At 38.8% G+C, this 24,375-nt stretch overlaps 1 long non-coding RNA gene across 1 annotated transcript in view; it reads right to left on the reverse strand.

Annotated features, from left to right (window-relative positions):
• Positions 1-23,818, reverse strand: part of LOC139037103 (uncharacterized) — a 223,736-nt gene extending 199,918 nt beyond the window's left edge. The window contains exons 1-2 of the long non-coding RNA XR_011489920.1: positions 23,684-23,818; positions 22,297-22,423 (exon numbers count right to left, since the gene is read on the reverse strand). This is a non-coding gene — a long non-coding RNA (uncharacterized lncRNA). The remainder of the gene's footprint in view (positions 1-22,296; positions 22,424-23,683) is intronic.
• Positions 23,819-24,375: the final 557 nt, after the last annotated feature.

A 24,375-nucleotide genomic window follows, 5' to 3' on the forward strand; every position in this document is an offset into this window, starting at 1 on the left:
GCAAGAAAACCCAGAAAGTATGTAGCCAGCCATGCTTCTAAAAATATTTTACATACAATTTCAAGAGATTTCCAGGCTCTGACAAGGTGGGAAGACATTAAGAGGATATATATCCATATGTATGTAATTGTATTAGCTTGCTTGGGCTGCTGTAACAAATACTACAGACTGGGCATCCTTAAAGAGTGACTATTAGTTCTGTCAAAATACAAAGATTTTGTTAGCATTAACTCTTCTCTCAATTCTCTTACTGTGTCTCATCTGAAGGGTCTTTTGAAGTATTTGTGATTTAAGATAGCCCTTACTCTCCTTTAAAAGAAAAATTTTATAATATAGCATAATCAGTAACAAAGATAAGATGAATTTAAGGACTTATATGCTAATAACCTGAGATTGCTCTTTAATTATCCAGAGCTCTCAAAACAATCATTGTCTACGCTTCAGTGTTCCACTTTGTTTTTTAATGAGTACATATCAAGAAAGTATTATATGTATCTAGATGATTCCATGAAGTTAATTCCATGAATGTGTCAAATACTTTCTGGCCCTTATCTAAAATTAATCTCTAGTAAAATTTAGAGCCTTTAAATTACTTCTGTTCTTGGAAAATTATAAATCATGTTCCCAGAACTTGACCAATAAGAGGAATTATGGGCTGCAGTTTTGAGAAGCAGATACACAAGGCAGGAGAAGCATAATCTTTTCTTGCCCCCAATAATTTCAGAATACTAGAAGTACAATGAGGGAAGGTAGAAAAATTATTTGATGCCTGATGTTGACAAGATCCACATCCACTTAAACTCACTTCCATGCCATGTAACTATAGCATTCTTTTCATATATGGATGGGATGTATTTTGCCCACCTGATTCAGTAAGAAGTAAACTATGCCCAGAAGACTTGCATTTTAGCACAGTTTCTGACAACTAATTAAGTCCATGGCCCATGATAGGTTAGCCATTCCATCTCTCTTTCTTCTTCTCTCAAGGAGGGTAATGAACAGAAGTTACTCAGCATTTAGGCTTCTTTTAAGAATCACCTAATTGATCGACAAAAGCAAGAACACGGGGTCTGAGCACCATCTTACCTGAGAAGCTGGATGAGAAAGGAGGGGAGGAGATCAGACTCAGCAACAGGTCCTGCAGAGACAGGTGTGATGCGGATGACACAGGGCCTGTTGGGGGAGGCTTATCAGCACTGGGGGCGCTGGGCTTTCTTGGCGGCTCAGACAGTAAAGCGTCTGCTGCAGTGCAGGAGACCTGGCTTCGATCCCTGGGTCAGGAAGATCCCCTGGAGAGGAAATGGCAACCCATTCCAGTACTCTTGCCCAGAAAATCCTATGGATGGAGAATCTGGTAGGCTACAGTCCGCAAAGAGTTGGACACGACTGAGTGGCTTCGCTTCACTCTCTAAGAATCAAAGGGCTTCCCTTGTGGCTCAGCTGGTTAAGAATTCACCTGCAATGAGGGAGACCTGGGTTTGATCCCTGGGTTGGGAAGATGCCTTGGAGAAGGGAAAGCTACTCACTTCAATATTCTGGCCTGGAGAATTCCATGGACTGTGTAGACCATGGGGTCACAGAGGCAGACACAACTGAGCAACTTTCACTTGACTAAGAATCAAGAGACTGTCTGAAAGCCTCTGAAGATGCAATCATAAGTCATATAACAATAAGATTCGGGTTCTATCCCTGAGTTGGGAAGATCTTCTGGAGGAGGAAATGGAAAACTACTCCAGTATTCTTGCTTGGGAATCCCATGGACAGAGGAGCCTGGAGGGCTACCCATAGGATCACAGTCAGAAATGACCAAAGCGACTTAGCATGCAAACATTTGTGTAAGTGAACTTTAAAGAAGTGTATCCCTAAGAAAGGCAATGCCAAAGAATACTCAAAATATCACACAATTGCAATCATCTCACAGCTAGTAAAGTAATGCTCAAAATTCTCCAAGCCAGGCTTCAGCAATATGTAAACTGAAATTCCAGCTGCTCAAGCTGGGTTTAGAAAAGGCAGAGGAACCAGAGATCAAATTGCCAACATTCAGTGGATCATCGAAAAAGCGAGAAAGTTCTGGAAAAACATGTATTTCTGCTTTATTGACTATGCCAAAGACTTTGACTGTGTGGATCACAATAAACTGTGGAAAATTCTGAAAGAGATGGGAACACCAAACCACCTGACCTGCCTCTTGAAAAATCTGTATGCAGGTCAGGAGGCAACAGTTAGAACTGGACGTGGAACAACAGACTGGTTCCAAATAGGAAAAGGAGTATGTCAAGGCTGTATATTGTCACCCTGCTTATTTAACTTATATGCAGAGTACATCATGAGAAACACTAGGCTGGAGGAAGCACAAGCTGAAATCAAGACTGCCAGGAGAAATATCTATAAACTCAGATATGCAGATGACACCAGCCTTACAGCAGAAAGTGAAGAAGAATTAAAGAGGCTCTTTTATTTTTTAATTACTTTTGTTGGTTTGTTTTAATTGGAGCCCAATTACCTTACAATATTGTGGTGGTTTTTGCCATACATACATTCAGCCATGGGTGTACATGTGTTCCCCATCCTGACCCTGCCTCCCATCTCCCTCCCCATCCCATCCCTCAGGGTCATCCCAGTGCACCAGCCCTGAGCACCCTGCCTCATGCATCGAACCTGGACTGGCAATCTATTTCACATATGATAATGTACAAGTTTCAATGCCATTCTCTCAAATCATCCCACCCTCGCCTTCCCCCACAGGGTCCAACAGTCTGTTCTTGACATCTGTGTCTCTTTGCTGTCTCGCATATAGGGTATCATTACCATCTTTGTAACTTCCATATTTATGTGTTAATATACTGTATTGGTGTTTTTCTTTCTGACTTACTTCACTCTGTATAAGAGGCTCCAGTTTCATCCACCTCATTGGAACTGACTCAAATGCATTCTTTTTCATAGCTGAGTAATATTCCATTGTGTATATGTACTACAACTTTCTTATCCATTCATCTGCTTATGGACATCTAGGTTGCTTCCAAGTCCTGGCTATTGTAAACAGTGCTGCAATGAGCAGTGGGGTACATGTGTCTTAAAGGGCCTCTTGATGAAAGTGAAAGAGGAAAGTGAAAAAGTTGGCTTAAGGCTCAACATTCAGAAAACTAAGATCATGGCATCTGGCACCATCACTTCATGGCAAATAGATGGGGAAACAGTGGAAACAGTGTCAGACTTTATTTTTTTGGGCTCCAAACTCACTGCAGATGGTGACTGCAGCCATGAAATTAAAGACACTTACTCCTTGGAAGGAAAGTTATGACCAACCTAGATGGCATATTAAAAAGCAGAGACATTACTTTGTCAACAAGGTCTGTCTAGTCAAGGCTATGGTTTTTCCAGTGGTCATGTATGGATGTGAAAGTTGGACTATAAAGAAAGCTGAGCGCTGAAGAATTGATGCTTTTGAACTGTGGTGTTAGAGAAGACTCTTGAGAGTCCCTTGGACTGCAAGGAGATCCAACCAGTCCATCCTAAAGGAGATCAGTCCTGGGTGTTCATTGGAAGGTCTGATGTTGAAGCTGAAACTCCAATACTTAGGCCACCTGCTGTGAAGAGTTGACTCATTTGAAAAGACCCTGATACTGGGAAAGATTGAGGGCAGGAGGAGAAAGGGATGATAGAGGATGAGATTGTTGGATGGCATCACTGACTCAATGGACATGAATTTGGATGAACTCCAGGAGTTGGTGATGGACAGGGAGGCCTGGAGTGCTGGGGTTCATGGGGCTGCAGACAGTTGGACATGACTGAGTGACTGAACTGAACTGAACTGAAAGAAGTGTTTAAGACTCACTTCTCTCCAAGTGAATAAATACTATTTAAAAATCTATTTTACTAAGTAGGTTTTGTGTTCAGATAGGTTTGTGATAGATTTTGTGTTCAGATTCCATCTCAAACCTTGGGATTGTAGAGAAGACGGTAATAAAAATCATAAGAATTTGGAAGTTAAAACTCATTCAGTCAGAACAGCTAGGCTCTGTCAGAGTTTCCAGCTCTGACTCGCACAGCTTAAACCAAAAAAAAAAAAAAAAAAAGTGACTCTATTCCAAGTAGATATACAATCCAATACTGAACAAAAAGATGCAAGGCCTATAATAAGTTTTGTCACCTTTTTTCAAAACTACATTTTGTGTTATCAGGACTAATGAATGTCATTATCACATAAGTCAACACTGATATTGGTACATATGAAGTTTGTTAAGTAAAGAAATTGTGAATTTTATTTGCTTTACAATCAGTTTTGCCATAATTCAATGGCCTGCCCCCAATCTCTGTAACTATCGCATGCACATTTGAGAAACAGATTTCCTGATCCTGCCATTGACTTACTAAATCAATTCTTCAGAAACGGGGTCAGGAATTGATAAAAAGTTTCCATGTGTTTCTGAACTCAATCAGAGTTGGGAATCACTAAATTCACAGTTCTGAATCTGGAGGAAATACACAACAGAAACCAAGTGAACCCATTCCCTTCCTGCTCTTTAAGGGCTGAAAGGCTGACAGTTAGTCTCACAGTCATGTCCAACTCCATGAGATCCCAGGGACTGTAGCCAGCCCAGCTCCTCTGTCCATGGAATTCTCCAGGCAAGAATGCTGGAGTGGGTTGCCATTCCCTTCTCCAGAGGATTTTCCCTGCATCGCAAGCAGATTCTTTACTAACTGAGTCACTAGGGAAGCCGCTGTTTGGGGGAAGTTACTCAATTTCACTATTTGCTTGTTTTTGATTAAAAACTAGTATCTCCTTGTGAATTTGAGGATGTTTTTATTTAATTCACTTCAACTAACTGTAACAGAGTATATTGGCTTGCAAATTTTAATATGCATTAGAATCACCTGGGGTTTTACTAAAATTCAAATTTCTGGGCCCTATCAGATATAATAACTCAGTAAATCCAATGTAGGAGAATGGAACTGACATTTTTAATAGCAACTCAGACTCTTTAAAAATCCAGTTATAGTAATGCTGCAATGTATGTGCAATGTGTTCTTAGATCCTATCTTGCTTTTGTATGGTGATTTGTAACTTATACAGAACTTTCATATTCATGCTTTCATTTTATCTTCACAGATGGAGAGATAGGATAGGTATCATTGATTCCATATTACAGATAAAGCCCAAAAATATGACAAATATTAGGTATCAGCAGATCTAGGAGTCAAAACTAAAACCATGACCAGTGCTCCTTTGAACAGTAAAGACAAAAAGAAAAATATAATATGCTGACCAAATCTCTAATTTCCTTAAGTAATGATATTTAGAAATTAATTTTGAAGAAAGTTGGATATGTTTTGAGTATCTTAAACAAAATCCAAATTTGTCTCTTGATTCAACAAATTATACAGCATTTATTTTGTAGAGAAGACCATGGTAGGGACTAGTAACATTTCAAGATCCAATTTATTAGAAAAGAAATAGATATTAACTGATTATGAAAAGTGTGAGGAGTATTGAAAAATATGGGGGGTGGGGCGGGCTGTTATGGACTGAATGCTTTCTCCCCAAATTCATGTGTTGAAGCTGTAAACTCCAATGTGACTGTATTTAGAGATGGGACCTCTAAGAAAGTAATTAATGTTAAATGAGGTTGTAAGGGGGCAGCCCTGATCATATGGCACCAGTGTCCTTAAAAGAAGAAAACACAATGGAAACTTTCTTTTCCTCCCCCTCTCCCCCTCTTCCTTCCTCTTTCTCCCTCTGCTTTCCTCTTTCTTTCTCTCTCTCTCCTCCTATGTACACACACCAAGGAAAGGCCATTGAAGAAACAGAACATCAGTCATCTACAAGATAGGAAGAGTTATTAGCAGACACTGAATTTGTTGCCACCTTGATCATGGACTTCTATACTCCAAAACTGTGAAAAAAATAATTTCCATTTTCTTAAGCCACCCAGTATGTGTGTGTATGTGTGTTTAATAGTATTCCAATCAGATTAACACAGAAGGAAGATCTAGACACTAAGAGCAATGGTTGAATTCAGCAGTGTCTGGTGTAAGGCCTAAAGTTAAGACCCAATATTATGGGCCTTGACATCTGGTCAAACCAGGAAGACCTCAAGTGACCTAACTGCAAGTTCCAATCCCACTCCACTCCCATAGATTAAATTCACAGCCAAACAAAGTTCCTTATCAAAGCAACCAGGCACAGTTCCTGGCTATCCCTGACTAGTGAGTTTCAATTCCCTTCCAGCTCACAGAATTATCAACACAGCTATCACATTCTCCATAGATCCAAGGGCCATTCTATCCTTGCGAGTCTAAAAACCTGGGCAATGAGTAATGGGATTAATAAACTGCTGTCAGTCTCATTTGTCTGGAGTTGAGTACTATACGTTTGGTCACCTTCACAACTATAAGGTGGGAATCCCTTTTTCACCAGTGGGGTGAAGAAGAGGAGATTAAAACACAGTAGAAGTGCTAGATCTGCCCACCACAGGTACTTGAAAGGTCTAATTTAATAGGATAAACTTTTATCACTGTCTTAACTAGAATATTTTTTTTAAATGTCACCTAAAATCAGATTCTCTGGCCTGTTAGAGCAGTGGAGATGGTCTTCCCTTCACACATTATGTGAGGTCCTCCAAATGAAATGAAAAATTACATTAAAATTGGGTGGGCCATGCTTCACTCTCACTTCTGTGTGATTTTGACTAACACATTGGCCATAAGTTTCTCTAGTAATTTCTAATCCACGTGACTCTAAAAACAGTTCATAAACTGTAAACATGAATGAACAAATACCAGGAAATCTCTATAATAAAGAAAACTTGGACTTCCCTAGTGATCGAGTAGTTAAGAATCCGCCTGCCAGTGCAAGGGAAATGGGTTTAATCCCTTGTCCGGGAAGATAACTGAGGGCAACTAAGTCCGTGCACCACGACTGCTGAGCCTGCACTCTGGAGCCTGCTAACCACAACTACTGAGCTTATGTGCTGCAACTAATGAATCCCGTGCACCTTAGAGTTTCAATTCCCTTCCAACTCATAGAATTATCAACACAGCTATCATATTCTCCCACGGATCCAAGGGCCACTCTATCCTTATGATTCTAAAAACCTGGGCAATGAGCTCTGCATAAAAGAAGCACCACAATAAGTCCACACAGTACAACTAGAGAAAGCTCTCACACACTGCAAGGAAGACTCAGTGCAGCCAGAAATAAATTGATTTTTAAAATATAATTATGTAACAAATAGTCTAAAGCTAGGACAACACTTTTAATACATAGACATGTCTCCCACAAAATGTTTTGGAGAATTGTGTCTTTGTAATTTTAATTCCATCAAAGAGGAGCACATGTGTCCAGCATGTCTTCTGTTTCCCCAACTATTCACCAGAGCCCATGGCTGCTTAAAATTGACATACTCAAGTGCCACCAGCAAGGCCTGGATGAGAAAGGCTTTGCAATTCAGCCTCTGTGGCTTCTCATATAAATATTGCTTTGAGCTGGACGTTGAAAAAGCCCAAGGTAGCACTATAATGCCAACCTGACAGACACTTTACAACCTCTGCCAACATAACACTATATCAGCATCTTGCTTAAGCATGAAAGAAGAATGTTCCAGAAATCATTCAAAGTGATGAAGTAGTCCCCAAAGAGATTTAGAGTAGATTTTCCAGCTATTAAGTATTTCTCCATATTTTTCCATTATCCCCACTGGGGATGAGAACACAGGGCAGCAGCAGTTCTGCACAGAAGTATTCTAATCCTTCTAGGATGCATGCTGTTGTCTCGGGCTCTGGGTCCTTCAGTCCTGCTCACTGCATTGGGATTTCTGCTCTACATTTTACTAGCTGCGAAAAGAAGGATCTTCAAGTTTGCCTGTGTCTCTCTATGCCTCTGCCTCCTCCTTTTTAAGTGGGAGGTCTTGAGACAGGCCTGAAACTGGGACATTTTGCTGCAAATACTTGTACCTGGACAAATGTCTCCTCCAGCAATAAAATACAAAGAAACTGTAAGGGACTAAAAATAACTGCATGCAGGGCACAGTTGGGACGAATTATGGACAACAAGATACAAAGAGACCAAAAGAGCCCAACTGCCACTTCTGAAGAGCCAGGAGCAAAAGCAGGAGGTTAGGAGCAAAAGCTGGGCATTGCACATCCCCCTGCACACACCACTACCAAAGGGGTGGGCAAGCCACCTCAGGCACCCCTGAACACACCCTACCCTCACCCCATGTAAGGAACCAGCTCGACTGCCCCTTGGTAAGCAAGAAAGCAAGGGGCCCTGTGGCTTGTTCTTGCTCCCACTGCTGCAGCAGGGACTCCAATAAAACCTGGCCTGAATTTCAAGTCTGGCCTCTAATCAATTCCTATTGATTAAGAGGAACAGGAACCCTGATCCTTAACAGTTTCAACAACGCAGTGTTGTACAAGGAAAATCAGTGAATATATGCTAATCCCTCAGCATGGTAGTTGGCCCACAGTGAGTGCTCAATACATATTAACCATTTTTTTTATTACTGTCATTTTAGATTGGTTGGCTCCCCTTCAAACTGGGGTAAAGCTTATCTGTGCCATTTCCTGTTTAGAACAGGATAAAATGATGCATTTGTTGTTGGAAAGGGTCTTGAAGATGATGTAATCCAATCATTCCTTTCCTTCATTTTGTGGTTGAGGAAATAAACACAGATACTGTAACTTGCCCAGAGTCATGGTATAGACAAAAATAGAACTCAGGACTCTGGATTCTCAAAATTTTAAGAGCAAAAATGCCCTTGCACAAAGAACCATCAGGAGGTCTCTTTGTCTAACCAAAAGCTAGATACACGCAACCGTCATCTTAGAAGAAATCTCAGCTTCAAATCTGTCTCCTACTTCAGTTTTCCTTTATTCCGATAGATTCTAAATTTTTAATGAGAAACATCTGAGTGATACATGCCATAAATAGCTTCAAATTTCCACACCAACTCAAGTGGCAAACAGATAAACAAAACTGAAGCATTTCTACCAAGCTTACAGATTGGAATTTACTGTACATTTGCGAGAAGCTCAAACTAAAGCTAATTTTCCCACAAAATCAAGTTTACATTATTCAGACAGATTCAGAATTGTTAAAAATATGCCCAATAACCATATTCATACAACACATTTTCTTTAAAAAATTAGTAATGTTGAAGAGCAGAACTAAGTACTGAACACAACATTCTGGTTTATAATCTACAGCTAAAGATTGCTAGCTGACTGGAGTATTTAACAACCCTAAACCTATTTTACAGTTTGGATTAAAGAGCAAAATTAATTTGAGATTTTAAGAACTCGTGCCATTAGTTAGCATCCTTAGGAAATACAGTAAAATTTCTCCATTTTTCTCAAACTCAAATGTGTCTATTCTATTGATATATGAGTATAGGCCCTGACTTATGACCCGTAGGTTAGCCTTAGCCAGGATAATTAGTTGCTACACATGCTTTTCACAAAGGGCATGAAGCAATAACCTGAATGACATATGCCTTAGTGTTCTCATCGAGAGAATGAGATAATACAATTACTTAGCTCATTGGTTTGCTATAATGATGTAATATCTGTTAAGAGATAAGAAAAGTGCCTTGAACCTAAATAGCACTCAAGTATCAGTGAATATTAGTATTATTGTTATCCTAGTAATATCATTAATATTGGTATTATTATTAACCTCAGAAATACATCTAGGATAGCAGAGTGAACATTCTTATTTTTGATAGATGTGTCTTCCATTAAAGAGAATAATCAGCGTTCCAAGTTGGTACCTGCCAAGACCTCTCTAGTTTACACTACTGAGCCCGGTAGAGAAGGTAACTTAAGAAATTAATTTTTGTCTGGTAAGACTGAAGTTTTGCTTGTGGATAGTCATGACAAGAAGTTTGCAATCTGAAGGCTTATATGAAGAAAATCGCTGACAATATTGAACATAATTAAGATTGGTACTAAGTCCCTTAAGTCTTCTCTGACTCTATGGGACCCCATGGACCATAGTCCGCCAGACTCCTCTGTCCATGGGATTCTCCATCAAGAATACTGGAGTGGGTTGCCATTTACTTCTGCAGAGGATCTTCCTGACCCAGGGATCAAACCTGCATCTCCTAAGTCTCCTGCATTTTCAGGTGGGTTCTTTACCGCTAGCATCACCTGGGAAGCTTATAATTTAGATTAAGTGGAGATAATTTATAGATGACTTTTTCCCCTTCCTACATCTATAATATAAAATTGGATTCTCCTATACTTTTGCATCTTAAAAAACTATTTCAGATTTGAATCAGAATCATAGCAGTAGGTCTGTATCCAGGTGCTACTTTTGCAGGAAGAAAGAGATTTACTGACGTGTAAAGCAATGGAAACGAAAAGTGTCTACGTTCTTTCATGTGCTTGTTTCAATCTTTCATGATGAGAGTTGGAGCCAAAGTCTTAAACTACAATACAAAAGATGTAGCACCAACATGATTCTCATTTCTTTTAACCAAATTGTAATTTTACGTTTAGCATTTTGGTTTTAAACACTGGACTGTGGAGTGGACTGCGACATTTACTCATAAATATTTATTTACCTATTTTAAGTTCAATTCACTTTGATTCTGTCAGTGATAGGAAAGTGGGAAAAACACGGTCTTTGTTCTTGTGTATTAGGCAGCCAATGTAATGTACTGTAAGAAGTCCTAAGTACTAGGAGTCTAAGAGAAGAAAACTCTTCTGTAAAATGGAAAGCTCTGAAAAAGGGTGACCATATTTACCCTAACACTGGAAGTGAAATCCTTTTGCAACTTTATTTTACAGCCAAGTAAATACTATATGGTCGTGTTGGACTCTTTGAGACCCTATGGACTATACAGTCAATGGAATATTCCAGGCCAGAGTAATGGAGTGGGTAGTCTTTCCCTTATCCAGGGGATCTTCCCAACCCAGGTCTCCCATGTTGCAGGCAGATTCTTTACCAGCTGAGCCACAAGGGAAGCCCAAGATTACTGGAGTGGGTAGCCTATCCCTTCTCCAGAAGATCTTCCCAACCCAGGAGTTGACTGGGGTATCCTGCATTGCAGGCAGATTCTTTACCAACTGAGCTATCAGGTAAGCCCCCAATACTATACAAGTCAATACTAAAAGATATTAACTGTGTGCCCTAATTTAAATGACATCATAGAATCCTTATTACAAAATTTCTAAAAGTTAACACTAATTTTCTTGAGTCATCTAGGTCCACAACATATAGATCTGAATTCTCCATAGCTTTTATGTATATAATGAATTTTGATAAAAAACAAATGTCAGGAATTCAAATAAGGTGAACTCTATGCTCATTAATTCAAAACTGAATGAAATATTATGCTATTTAATTTTTCTCTCTTTTTTATGCCCTTTCCTTAGTTTTCAGAGCAAACAATCCTCTCCTTTGTACCAACACATTTTGATTAATAAACATTTTATACCTTATAGGAAAATCCAATAGCTCACGGCATTATATAGCTGAACAGTAAATATAAAGGATTGGATATAGACGATTTAGCGTAAAACTTTTCACATAATGGGATGTCATCTTTTTCTTTCCCTGCTGATCTAAATTGTAGATTACTGTGTAGGTTATTTTCCAAGTAAGTAAATATATTAATTTCTGAGAATAAAAGAATATGAAATTTTAAAGAAAGTCACTGGAATCACACCTATTCTCATTTTATAAAATGCTGGGGTCATCCTTAACCTCTGAAAAAAACAGCAGCATTAAAATAGCATTTTGAAAATATAGATATTAGGGGGAAAACTGTTTTTAGAATTGAAAGGTATTCACTTATTCAATGCAGTGTCATATATTCAACAGCTATGTAACCCTGCAAGAAGGAAATTATAATGGAAATATTAAGAAGACTCTTAATTAAAGCAGCATTGTCTGTGTCTCTTTCTCCTCCTGATCAATAAGAGTATTACATATTTATCTAAGAGATTTTGCCTTTAAGTTCTATATACCTGTCTTTCATAACATATTTTGAGGTAATACCACACCGATAATCAGCAGTAGTCCTAGGTTCTCAAATCTTGACAAGATACAGAGAGAAGCTAAGTTTTGTCTTTTGTTGTCTCAGATGATAAAGAATCTTCCTGCAACGCAGGAAACCTGGGTTCAGTCCCTGGGTTGGGAAGGTCCCCTGGAGAAGGGAAGAGCTTCCTGCTCCAGTATTCTGGCCTGGAGAATTCCATGGACAGAGGAGCCTGGCGCGCTACAGCCCGTGGGGTCACAAAGAGTCAGACATGACTGAATGACTTTCACACACATTATTAAACATGCATCTTCACATTGATTCCCATTCAAGAAGATATTATAAAGAAAATATGGAAGATGGGATTGATAGGAAATCACAGCTGACTGAGAAAAGGAAGAGAGCAACACATGCTCGGGAAAATATTTATTACGGCTCCTTAGTCTTCAGTCTCAGTAAAGAGAGGGAATGCGGGTAGGAAGTCTTACCAGCCTGATCCCTGTTAATTCTAGTTATTAGGGACCCATGTTTCCCTAGTGGCTTAGAGCCACCGTCCCCCCTTCAGCCTTGCCCATCTCTGTATTTTTCTTTATATCTTCTCTTCCTATAGGACTTCCTTCCTCACTCTTTGCCAGCCAGTCACACACTTCTCAGCCTTCAAGGAGGCTCTAAATCTCCTCCTCAACAAGTGTGCCCCATCATACCTCCTGGAAGTGATCTTTCCTTGTGTGAACTTCCAGAGCCCTTATATCTAACCCCCAAATCTGTCACATGTTTACTTCCCAAGGAAAAGTCCTTTCTTTCCTGCATTTACTGTCCTGTGCCTCACTTTCTTAATAACCCTATTGCCTGACCAATACTTCGTTAGAGGGGAGGGGAGGTGAAGCTTGAGATGGGTCCTGAGTGTTGACTGGATTGTATACATTTGATAAAGGAGATAGAAAGGAATTCCAAGTCAACCAATAACTTTGACCCAGAACTGGGCAGGGGTTACACAAGGTAAAATGAGTATCAAAGACTCATTGTGGAGGTGATTCATGAGAGGCACAGTCCTTGCTCTTGTTCAGGTGACAGAATATCAAACTGGCATATACCATCTCACATACATTATTTACTATGTCCTCAGTGGAAGCCATTTTAAAAGAAAGTATAATGATATACAATTGTATACACTATGACAACCATAAACATATGCCTACAAAATATAAATCTGTCCAACTAGACTCATTTTTCCCAACATTTCTTGTTTGTAATTGCTCATTGATCTGCTAAAGCAGATTTCAAAAGTTGTGGAGAGGGGATGGAGTATGGAAGGAAAAAAAGACTTAAGGAAAGTTTGTCTATGAACTTTATTGTTTTCTGAGAATTTTAGGAAGATTCTTCTTTTTCCCTATTTCAGAAGCTTTATTGAGAATCACTGATTAGAGCAAGAGTGGAAAGTCATACTATATAGATGGGAAGAGGTCAGTTTAGTCTGGGTCCAGCCACATACACTCAGGAAATTATTTCTTTTGTGCCCCCTGCCTTAAGTCTCAGTAGAATTTAATGTGCCTGAACAGTGAATTCAGATACATTGCTTTACAATATTTCCTCCATTTTTTTCCTGAACCATTTTCTTCTTGCCTAGTCAACTGGTATAACTATGTAAGCATTTGGCATTCTAGCTGAATGAGAACGAGATGAAATGGCAGCTCTCCCAGCCCTCTTATTTCACAACATAGAAGTAAAACTGGCAATGCAGAGAATGTCATAATTCAGATGTGTCAGTCCTGAGATGCTCGAAGTGGTTAGGAGCAGAAATACCACAGCTCATTCTGAACCACAGCTAAGAACAGGAATGCTCCATCCTGCTGTCCAGAGTGACATCTACTGGTATCACCAAGTTCAAGGCATCACTGTGAAACCTGTTTCCTCTTTCACTTGAATATAGGCAGAATGTGCAAAGGCATGCAGGAAATTGAAAAGCCGGTCATTCATAGAAGAAGACTTGTGGGCCCAGAGCTCTTGTAAAATCCTTGCCCCCCAAAAAGAAAGTTTCAGAACAGATGAAATGGAAAGAAATGGGGATAATATCATAGTAGGTTTTCTCTTGTTTTTAGAGAGAGAACATGCTTTCCTAATCCAAATTATAGAGTTAGCAACTCTGTGATCTGACCAAAAGAGAGCCAATTTTACTATTTAGAGAGAGGTGACAATGTTCAAAGCTGCCAAAACTAAATGGGCCAATTCGAGCGTCCAACTACATACCAACCCACGCAGCAAGAGGCCTGCAGCTGACCACTGAGAGATCCGTGGCTCTGTTTCAACACTGAGTCTACTTTTAAAAACAAGTAAGGAATTATCCAGAGACTTGCCTTCAAATATTTCCTCATACAGTGATATGGAATGGCTATAACTCAAGCAGTAATAAAGACACCATGCATTAATTGTCTGAGGAAGAATAGAAATATAGGTGAGACTCCTGTCTCAGTGAATGATGGTCTTCTTGGAGGTAAATCACACATACACACAAGTAACCAATATTAGAGAATGAATGTTCAGTATCAAGTGAGAGGCCATTCCTCTGCTCTCCATTCTATAGTCTGTCCTTTCTCACATCCCTTTATCCTTGACAAAAATATCAAATATGAATGCTTATTAGTCAGTAAGATTCTTACCCTTTATCTTATAAATGCCACCTCTATTTTCCCTTGACAATCCAACTTCTTCAAAGACTAATATAGCTTCTGTCTCCTCTTTGTCTAGAACACATCCCTCAAGTCATTGCAATATGGCTCTGGCCCCACCATCCCACTAAACCACCTACCTAATGTGGAATATGACCTCCTAACTGTCAAATCCAAAGGACACTCCTCATCTTATTTAATGTCTCCTTCTTGCTTAAATATATTTCTGTCTTTGCTTTTCAGGTCACTATTACTCCTGATACCATGTCTTCATTCCTAAAGTCTCTTTTCAGTACCATAGAATCCACCTTTAAGTATTTCTGTGAAAGACTGTGTTGGACACTGGGTACACACAGATGAACAAGAGCATTCCCTAACACCGACTCCTCTTCCTCCAACCATCCCTTAAACACTTGTGGTCCCTGGGATTTTCCTATCTTCAGCCTTCTTATGCAAAGAATCTCTCCAAAGGAGCATACACAATTCACTAGCTACAGTCTGTACATGGATAATTCTTAGATCCAGGTATCCGTATTTCCTCTCTGTTGATTTCCAACTACCAACTAAACATGTTTATCTGCATATTCCACAGGCATGCAAACACCTAAAATGGGATTCTTTACTTTCTCCTCTAAAACTTACTCTTATTCTCACAGTATAACACGGTCTTCAGCTCTGCTTTTGATCTGTCATATCTAACTGAATAGTACATATGATTAATTCTATCAAAAATGTTTTGATGTTAAAATTCCACTGCCAAGAATTTAAATGCAGTAGCCTCCAATTGGTTCTCTCTCCTTCCAGGCTCTCCTTGGGATCAGATTCAAAACTTCCACCAAAGATTTGTTTTCTGAAACACAAGTCTGATCATGCACTTCTCTCCTAAAATATGTTCCATCATTCCCTCCCTACAGGACAGAGCAAATTTAAAATTACTTTCCAAATTGTTCTACATCCTTCATAATCTCTTCCACCATTACCCCTGTCTACCTATGCAGCCTTATCCTTATTACACCCTCAGACCTCCCTCAACTGCAGACATATTGAACTATTTCTCGTTCCCCTAACATAGATAGTTATCCAAACATGGATGGCTCTGAACAAGGCTTTCCTGCATACCTCCTTTCAGGGAAGTGAATCACTAAGGTTATTTGGACAATTTCAAGCTTCAGTCTAAGAGACCTGGCCTTAAATAAAGTACTAGAGAGGTAGTGCGCAGAGATAAGAAGGTAAAGCACTGATCTTGAAGAGGGGGAAAAAAAACCTAGTTTATTTCTCCAAGAAATTTTTCCAGAGGAACTAAACTCTTGAAAAGTCAGGATTACATATAGCTGTCCTATCTGACACATTAAATCAGAATAATAAGAAGTGGAGAAAGTACCACAGAGGGGAAAAAAAGAAGTCAAACAATTCTACTTACAATCGCTATGTTTGAGCTGGTCTTTGAGGTCAAACAGAGAATCTAATCTGGTACTTAAAAGGCCTCATGATAGACATCAAATCAAATTCAATAATCTACAAAAATGAAGCCTCTTTAAGTTGCTGCTTTATTTTCAATCTCTATTTAAATGAATGTAATAAATAGGTTCCTGGAGAGGTTAACAATATGATAATGTGATATGGGCACTTTTCTCTTTCATTAGCGCAAAAGAAATGAAAAACAATCAGAAATTCTAAGCAAAATAAAAAGTTGTACAAGAAAGTCATAGTCCAAATGTGAAGTAAACTAATACATCACAGGATCTTGAATAATTGCTGAGATGCACAGAAGTAAACCATTTCACTTTGATTCCTAGAACATAATCCCCTGAGCAGCACCAGATTTAGTGACACAGGGTCATTCACGTAACATGTTGCTGTTGTTCAGTCACTCAGGCATGTCCGACTCTTTGCAACCCTGTGGATTGTAGCAAGCCAAGTTTCCCTGTCCTTCGCATTCTCCCAGAGCTTGCTCAAACTCATGTCCCTCAAGTTGGTGATGCCACCCAACCATCTCATCCTCTGTTATTCCCTTCTCCTTCTTCCTTCAATCTTTCCCAGCATCAGGGTCTTTTCTAATGAGTCAGTTCTTCACATTAGGTGGCCAAAGTATTGGAGCTTCAACTTTAGCATCAGTCCTTCCAGTGAATATTCAGGGTTGATTTCCTTTAGGATCGACTGCTTTCGTCTTCTTGCAGTCCAAGGGGACTTTCAAGAGTCTTCTCCAACACTACACTTCAAAAGCATCCATTCTTCAGGACCCAGCTTGCTTTATGATCCAACTCTCACATCCATACACCACTATTGGAAAAACCATAGCTTTGACTTATATGGATCGTGATTGGCAAAGTGATGTCTCTGCTTTTTAATGTGCTTTCTAAGTTTGTCATAGCTTTTCTTCCAAGGGACATGGGGCTCATCCTAAAATGGTATTACTAAGAACTTACTATGTGCCAGGCATTATTCTGGGAACTTGATAAGTACTCTCTTACAGAATGTTCACAGCAACACTATCAGGTAGGTACTATTTTATGATCATCTTACATAAGAGGAGATGAAGGCACGGAGAAGTTACGAAATATATCCACAACTGAAAAGGCCAGACAGACAGTGGCAGAACTAAACTTTGAAGCCATGTGGTAGAGTCCCACAGCCTGTGCTATTACCAGCTACATTAGTTCATTAGATCTTCAATTTTTATAATTAATTTTGAAATGAAGCATAGGAAGCATAAATATAACTACAGGTCAAAAGATCAGTGTTATACACCTTGTTGGTGTAAGACTGAAGGAAAATGAGGTATGTTCTTTCTTCATCTTACATAGAAAAGAGTTATGGTATATTTTCCAAAGTTGATTCATTATAGAATGTACTTTTCAGAATATAAGTCATAGATATAAGTAAGCACACCAAAAAACAAAACACATTAATAACACAACTTTTACAATGAGGAAATATAGGGAAGAGAAAGAAAGGTAGGAATTTAGTCCTGGTTCCTCAACTTCTATAGCAAGGAATAATAGTTATTGGGATAAAATTAAGAAACAGACACTTAAGTTTATCAATTAGAAAATCTGAAGCTGAAATAGCTGAAAGCAGTAATCTATGGAGAGTAAAACTTTGAAAGAGAAAGGAAAGATAAAGAAAATTTTAATTTTTTATTATGCTCTGATTATTTTCTTTATTATTTACATTTTTCTAAAATTTAAAATAATCTGAGTGACTCTGAAATGATAACCTATTAAACAATAAAGCAAGTTATAAAATGGTATCCATGTTTGTATATGTATGTATATACAAGTAAGTCTGTATATATATGTATATGTGTGATTCCATACACTAAAACAGACATACACACACACAATAGAAGATAGATACATACAGATACATTGAAAGATAGATGTTAATATTCACTATAGCTATTTCTAAGAATAATTTTAATTTCCTTCTTTAGGCTCTTTTTCATTTTCATTTTTCTTACAATAAATACATATGTTATCTTGTCATTAAAAATATTTTTAAAAACATGGTTTTGTTTATGCAGTATTTGAGAGCTGGGTGGAAACTAAAAGAGATTATTTACCTGATTAAATGTTATTTATTCTGTTAAGAAATAAAAACATAATTTTAAGAAATAGTCTTAACCTTCTGGAACCTCTAATTCTTCAGAAAGCTAGACATATCTTTGATGAGTTCAAAGTGCCAAGATCTATTCAAGTTAAAAGAAAGTTATGTTTTTCCGAGAGTTCCACTGCTATGTAATATTCAAATATCACTTCAATCCTACACATTTCAGATCTTAAGGAAAAATCAACTTTTAACATTTACTCCTCTTATTAAAATATAAAGTTCATCTCTCTTAAATGTAGATTTTCAACACTACAAAGTCCTTTCCAAGATAGTCCTGCTTAGGGACACATGACCCAAGTGTACTGCATGAAAACTACCCATTGTGAACATAATCAACTAATTTATACAACAGACACTTAAGAATGGCCATGTTTAGTGACACAGTGTAGGATTTCCGGGGAGATACAATGGATTTTATAATAGTTGAAGAGCTCAATCATTCCATGTAATAATTTCCTCTTCAGTTCAGTTACTCAGTCATGTCCAACTCTTTGCGACCCCATGAATCACAGCATGCCAGGCCTCCCTGTCCATTGCCAACTCCCGGAGTTTACTCAAATTCATGTCCATCGAGTCAGTGATGCCATCCAACCATCTCAGCCTCTGTTGCCCCCTTCTCTTCCAGCGCTCAATCTTTCCCAGCATCAGGGTCTTTTCCAATGAGTCAACTCTTCTCATGAGGTGCCCAAAATATTGGAGTTTCAGCTTGAGCATCAATCCTTCCAATGAACACCCAGGACTGATCTCCTTTAGGATGGACTGGTTGGATCTCCTTGCACTCCAAAGGACTCTCAAGAGTCTTCTCCAACACCACAGTTCAAAAGCATCAATTTTTTGGCACTCAGCTTTCTTCACAGTCCAATTCTCACATACATACATGACCACTGGAAAAACCATAGCCTTGACTAGATGGACCTTTGTTGGCAAAGTAATGTCTCTGCTTTTTAAAATACTGTCTATGTTGGTCATAACTTTCCTTCCAAGGAGTAAACGTCTTTTAATTTCATGACTGCAATCACCATCTGCAGTGATTTTGGAGCCCCCAAAAATAAAGTCTGACACTGTTTCCACTGTTTCCCCATCTATTTCCCATGAAGTGATGGGACCAGATGCCATGATCTTCGATTTCTGAATGTTGAGCTTTAAGCCAGCTTTTTTCACTCTTCTCTTTCAATTTCATCAAGAGGCTTTTTAGTTCCTCTTCACTTTCTGCCATAAGGGTGGTGTCTTACACAGATAATATGCAGTTATTACCATATTACAAGTAAATCAACTTAGAATCAGTGATGGTTAGTGACTTCCTTCAGGTTATGCAGCTGATGTGTGAGAGGAAAGAAATGACAACTCATGCCACCTGCCTGCTTTGCCCTGAAAGAGCTTCTCCTGCCATAACATACTGCCTCATTAGGTAATGGTGAAAGACACATGACAGAGTCATGAATTTGGAGATCCTCTCCTTGTTGACTTGTCTGGGAGGGTATTAACAACACAGTCCATACATATTTCATCCCTCACCTGGGTTTCCAACATACTTTGAGACTCCAGAGTCCACAGTTCTGGTTGCAACCTCTCCTAATGTTTTGTCCCCAAAATGGAATTCACACTTGGGGTCATTCCTCCTTTCTGTTCAAGATCCATAGCCAGTGTCCTCAACTCTGCTTCAAAACTTTTTACCTGGAAAGCTTGAACTCCCCATCCCCTTTCAGAATGTCTTCTTGTTCATGTTGGTTCATATTACCTTTGTGAATATATTCTTTCATTTCCTCAGTTGTAAAGCCTTATCATTCCCTTTGCTTGTGAATCTCAAGAGATTCTGACTTCTTGCAAAAATCCAAAGGAGACAGCTAGTCATCTTTCTTTATTCATTTTCAACACTTTTCTTTTTTCCTTTATCCTGGGATCCCACGTGAATACTTAAAAAATCAGTTCCCTTTAAAGCCATGTTCCTGTCGGGAACATAAACTCGCATCCAATGGGACAAGTACAGGGAGATGTATATTTAAAAGTACCATTTGCATTTTTGTCTCATTTAAGATTTAATAATAAATAAATAAATATCTTTTATTATATGTCAGACCCTGAGCTAAAAGTTGGGGATTTGAGAATGTATAAGAGACCTTATTATTCCTTAACCTTAAACATCGCTCAGTCTTGGGTGGGAGCAATGGGAGTGCTAAGCTGTTAGGTTCATGTACAATGAATCATTTAACCCTGCAGGGAGTCAACGCACAATAGACGTGAAAAATGCTACGGCAACAGAGCAGAAAGTGTGTTAATTCCTTACGACATGAAAGGCAGGTTTTGGAAGGATTAGTCTAAAATCACCAGGATGGAGGGCAACGACCCTCTAAAGAGAAAGAACGTTAAGTTTGGGGTAAGAGAAGCTGACAGAGAGGGAGTATTATTGTTATTAACATTATTACCTAATTCGGTTTGCAAAGGCAGGATGAGAACGGTACTCCAAGGCAGAAAAGAAATGCCACTGTCTGCTCAGAGTCCCAGCTAGCAATCAAACCTGAGTACACTTGGCTTCCTACGTGAACTGTCACCCTTGGATAAACCAACACTGCCTGGCTTCCATGCATCATTTCTGGGCACAAAATTTCATTTTAAAAGACACTGGGAAGCCAATCATGGAGCGGCAAAAACAAAAGCTGTCTGCATTCCCCTGCTGCAAGAACTCTCCTTTAGAGGAAATGCTGAAGGAAAGAAAACAAATAAAAGTTGTTCTGAAAAGAGAGGCAATTAAATTTTTGCCAAACATGACAGGAAGCTGAGAACTAAAGCAGACAGAGTAATGTCTATCTTTGGCACACCAGACAGGGAGGAGAAGAGCGTGTCTTTGATGGCAGATTTTATTTTAAAAGTACTAACTGACATTTTGAAAGGACGTAAAAACACAGAGAGGAGAGAGCTCTTCAGACTCTGCTGTCTGGGCGGCTGAAGCTCCAAAGTGCCCCCAGGGTTTTCATTTTCCTAGTCTAAGGTTAACGGCAAGATAAGGTGTAGGAAAGAAAATAAAATAAAATAAAATAAAACAAATCCCTATCTTAAAGCAGCCATACGATGCATTTAAGTTGAAAGTATAAAAAGAAAGACATTTCCTGACTCCTGAAGGAGGCTGGCATAAGATAACCAAAGTAACAGAAGGCAGAGTTCTGTCCATCATCTGAACAGGCAGTGAAGTGCATACATGCTTTTACAGGGAACCCTGTTCCAAGAGGACAGGCACAAAAGCTCATGTGTAAGGCACCAGTTACTCAAGACTTCAAGAAAGTCTTGGCTTTCTCATAGGCACACTTACAGCTGAACTTACAGCCTGTGGTCAGGAGTCCAGCATACCGAGGCCTCCAAATCTTCAGAGCATTTCTCTTGTCTCCTTCCCTGAGCCCTATGCTCCTGCTGTTCACAGAAGGCACAACTTATGTGTTTCTTGCCTCTTGATCCTCCTAAAATATTTTGCCCTATCAAAGAAGTTTAGATTTAAGTGTTTCTTTTTTTCACTTTCATTGAGCTTTGAACGTCTCACAATCCGAATTTCTCCCTCTCTCCCAGAGTCATGTAGACATTGCACTTTACCTTTGAAATGAGGATGGTTATGATTCCCTCCCTCCAGTATTATTCAGGTAAAGGGGATTCATGTCATTCTGACAGGAGGCATGAAGGATAGAAACTGGAAAAACCAGGTAGCCAATGAGAATATGACTCAGAGGATGGTCTATTTCCAGTCTTGCACTGATCAACACTTATTTCAGTTCAAATACAGAAGAGGAAGAAGAGATGTGTGTAAGTAAATAATTCAGTACCCACTCCATCCTTTTTGGCTTTCTCACATGAAGATTCCACACAAATTCTCAGCAGCCAAGTTATCTCCAACTTACCTCTGACCAAGTCACTGTGTGCTGCAATCAATGCTATCATTCAGTCACTGTTTATCAAGTTCCCACTCTGGGCAAGATGCTAAGTTAGAGAATACAGGAATGAAGAAAAGGGATGCCAGCCTTCAATGACATCATAGCCTTAGCAAAAAAACTTACCGGGAGCCAGAGGCCAGGGTGAGCAGGAGCCTGGAGAGGGAGTTTCATTAGGGAAAATATCTGACAGGGCAAGTCAATCCAGGCAGATCCAAGGTCTCAGAGTTCAGTCAGGGAATCAGAAACAGTCCTGGCAAAAAGAGGACAGTGACATGAGCGCAAATCCCAGGACAAAGTTTATTTCCTACCTAAGCCATTTTAGATTTCTTCTTGTCTATAAAGACCCAGGACCTGGGGAAATAAATATATCCAGAAAGTGTTTCAAGGCCCCCAGGGAAAGTCTGATGCTGTGTGAGCACAAAAACAAATTATTAAATTGCTTCATAACCTCCATAAAATAACATGCTTTGTTATTATAATGGCTAAAACAAAAGCAGAGTTGCCTGTACATTGAAATAGCTCATTTTGCCACCCCACCCCAACACACACAAGATTTCAAAAGGACAATTACAAAGGTAAGAATAAAAAGGAAAAGGAGAAAATTAAGTTCCTTGTTTCTTAAGTGACCAACATACACAGAGAAATTCAAAGAAAACAAAATTTCAGCATAAATTACATAAAGTCCTCTCAATTGTTTTCAGAAATGCAATTTAACCATGAAGAAAACCTCTCTAATTTCCTGAGATGATGAAAGGGAAGGCTAGTTTCTTAATTGCCTAGTTGCAAAACACATTAGAGCATGGATGGAGTTTCAAGATTGAGATTCTGGCCAAATATCATCCTCTGTATTTCTACTTTGTTTCAAAAAAGGAAAATGACTCAGGAAAATATGGAGCTGTTTTTTTTTATGAAGAAGAGTCAAAAAGAAATTACAGCTAGGAGACACAATTAATCAGAAAAGATGACAGATAAGGAGTCATAGTTAGGAACCAAAATACCTCAAGATTTTTTTCAGAACTAAATGGAAATAAAATTAAATGTACATCTTCAATTTTATTGTTGGGAAATCACTGCAGGAGGCAGATAGGAAATACTCTCTTTCCATTATTTTGCAAAGCACAGTGAGCAGTTTTCCAGACAATTTCAGCACTTTACAAAATGCCCAGAAGCAGCAGATCTCTGCAGAAGAGGTCACACACTCATAGGCTCAAGATATAAAGCAGACAGATTCAAGTCAATAGCAACATCAAATTAGTTTGCTGGTTATTGAGTGGAGAGGGCACTTGCATGCCCTGGTCTCTGAACTACTGCCTCAGTCACACAGCTCAAATCTGATATCAATCTAGAAGAAATATCAATTTGGTCAAAAAAAAGAAAAAATCATAATGACCTAGATTGGCCATCTGTGTGTTTTAATTTTCTGAAGGTTAAAAACAAATTAATGAAAGACGTGCTTAGTATTTTAAAATACATGCTAAACATTCATATGGTGCAATGATTTTTTACCTACTTAGAAATTTTTCCATTTCTTTCTCTTTCCTCAGTTACTGATAGGATTCATAAAGTATCCATGTTATGAGTGTGGATAATGTGACTCCTGTTTAGAAAATGAGAAGGGGTGTGGATTAGGGAGTGACCAAATGACTTCTTTTCGTCCTTCCAGTTCTGAAATTATATAGTTTAATGGCATTCATAACTCTTATTTTTTCTTTATTTTTCTGTATTGGGGTGTAGTTGCTTCACAACATTGTGCTAATTTCTTCTGTACAGCAAATCAGAGGACCAGCCATATGTAAACACACATCCCTCTCTTCTGGATTCTCCTCCCACCGAGAACATCACAGAGCACCAAGCAGAGTTCCCTGTGCCATATAGCGGGCATTCACTAGTTATCTATTCAATGCATAGCAGTGTATACATGTCAATCTCCATCTCCCAATTTATTCCATGCCCCTTTCCCCGCTTGGTGTCCATGTATTTGTTCTCTATATTTGTATCTCTATTACTGCTTTGCAAATAAGTTCATCTGTACCATTCTTCTAGATTCCACATATATGCATTAATACATGACATTTGTCTTTCTCTTTCTGACTGATTTCACTCTGTATAACAGTCTCTAGCTCCATCCATGTATCTACAATGACCCAATTTTGTTCCTTTTAATGTCTGAGTAATATTCTATTGTGCATATTTACCACAACT

The sequence above is a fragment of the Odocoileus virginianus genome, chromosome 2 (assembly GCF_023699985.2).
Source record: "Odocoileus virginianus isolate 20LAN1187 ecotype Illinois chromosome 2, Ovbor_1.2, whole genome shotgun sequence".
Lineage (NCBI taxonomy): Eukaryota > Metazoa > Chordata > Mammalia > Artiodactyla > Cervidae > Odocoileus > Odocoileus virginianus.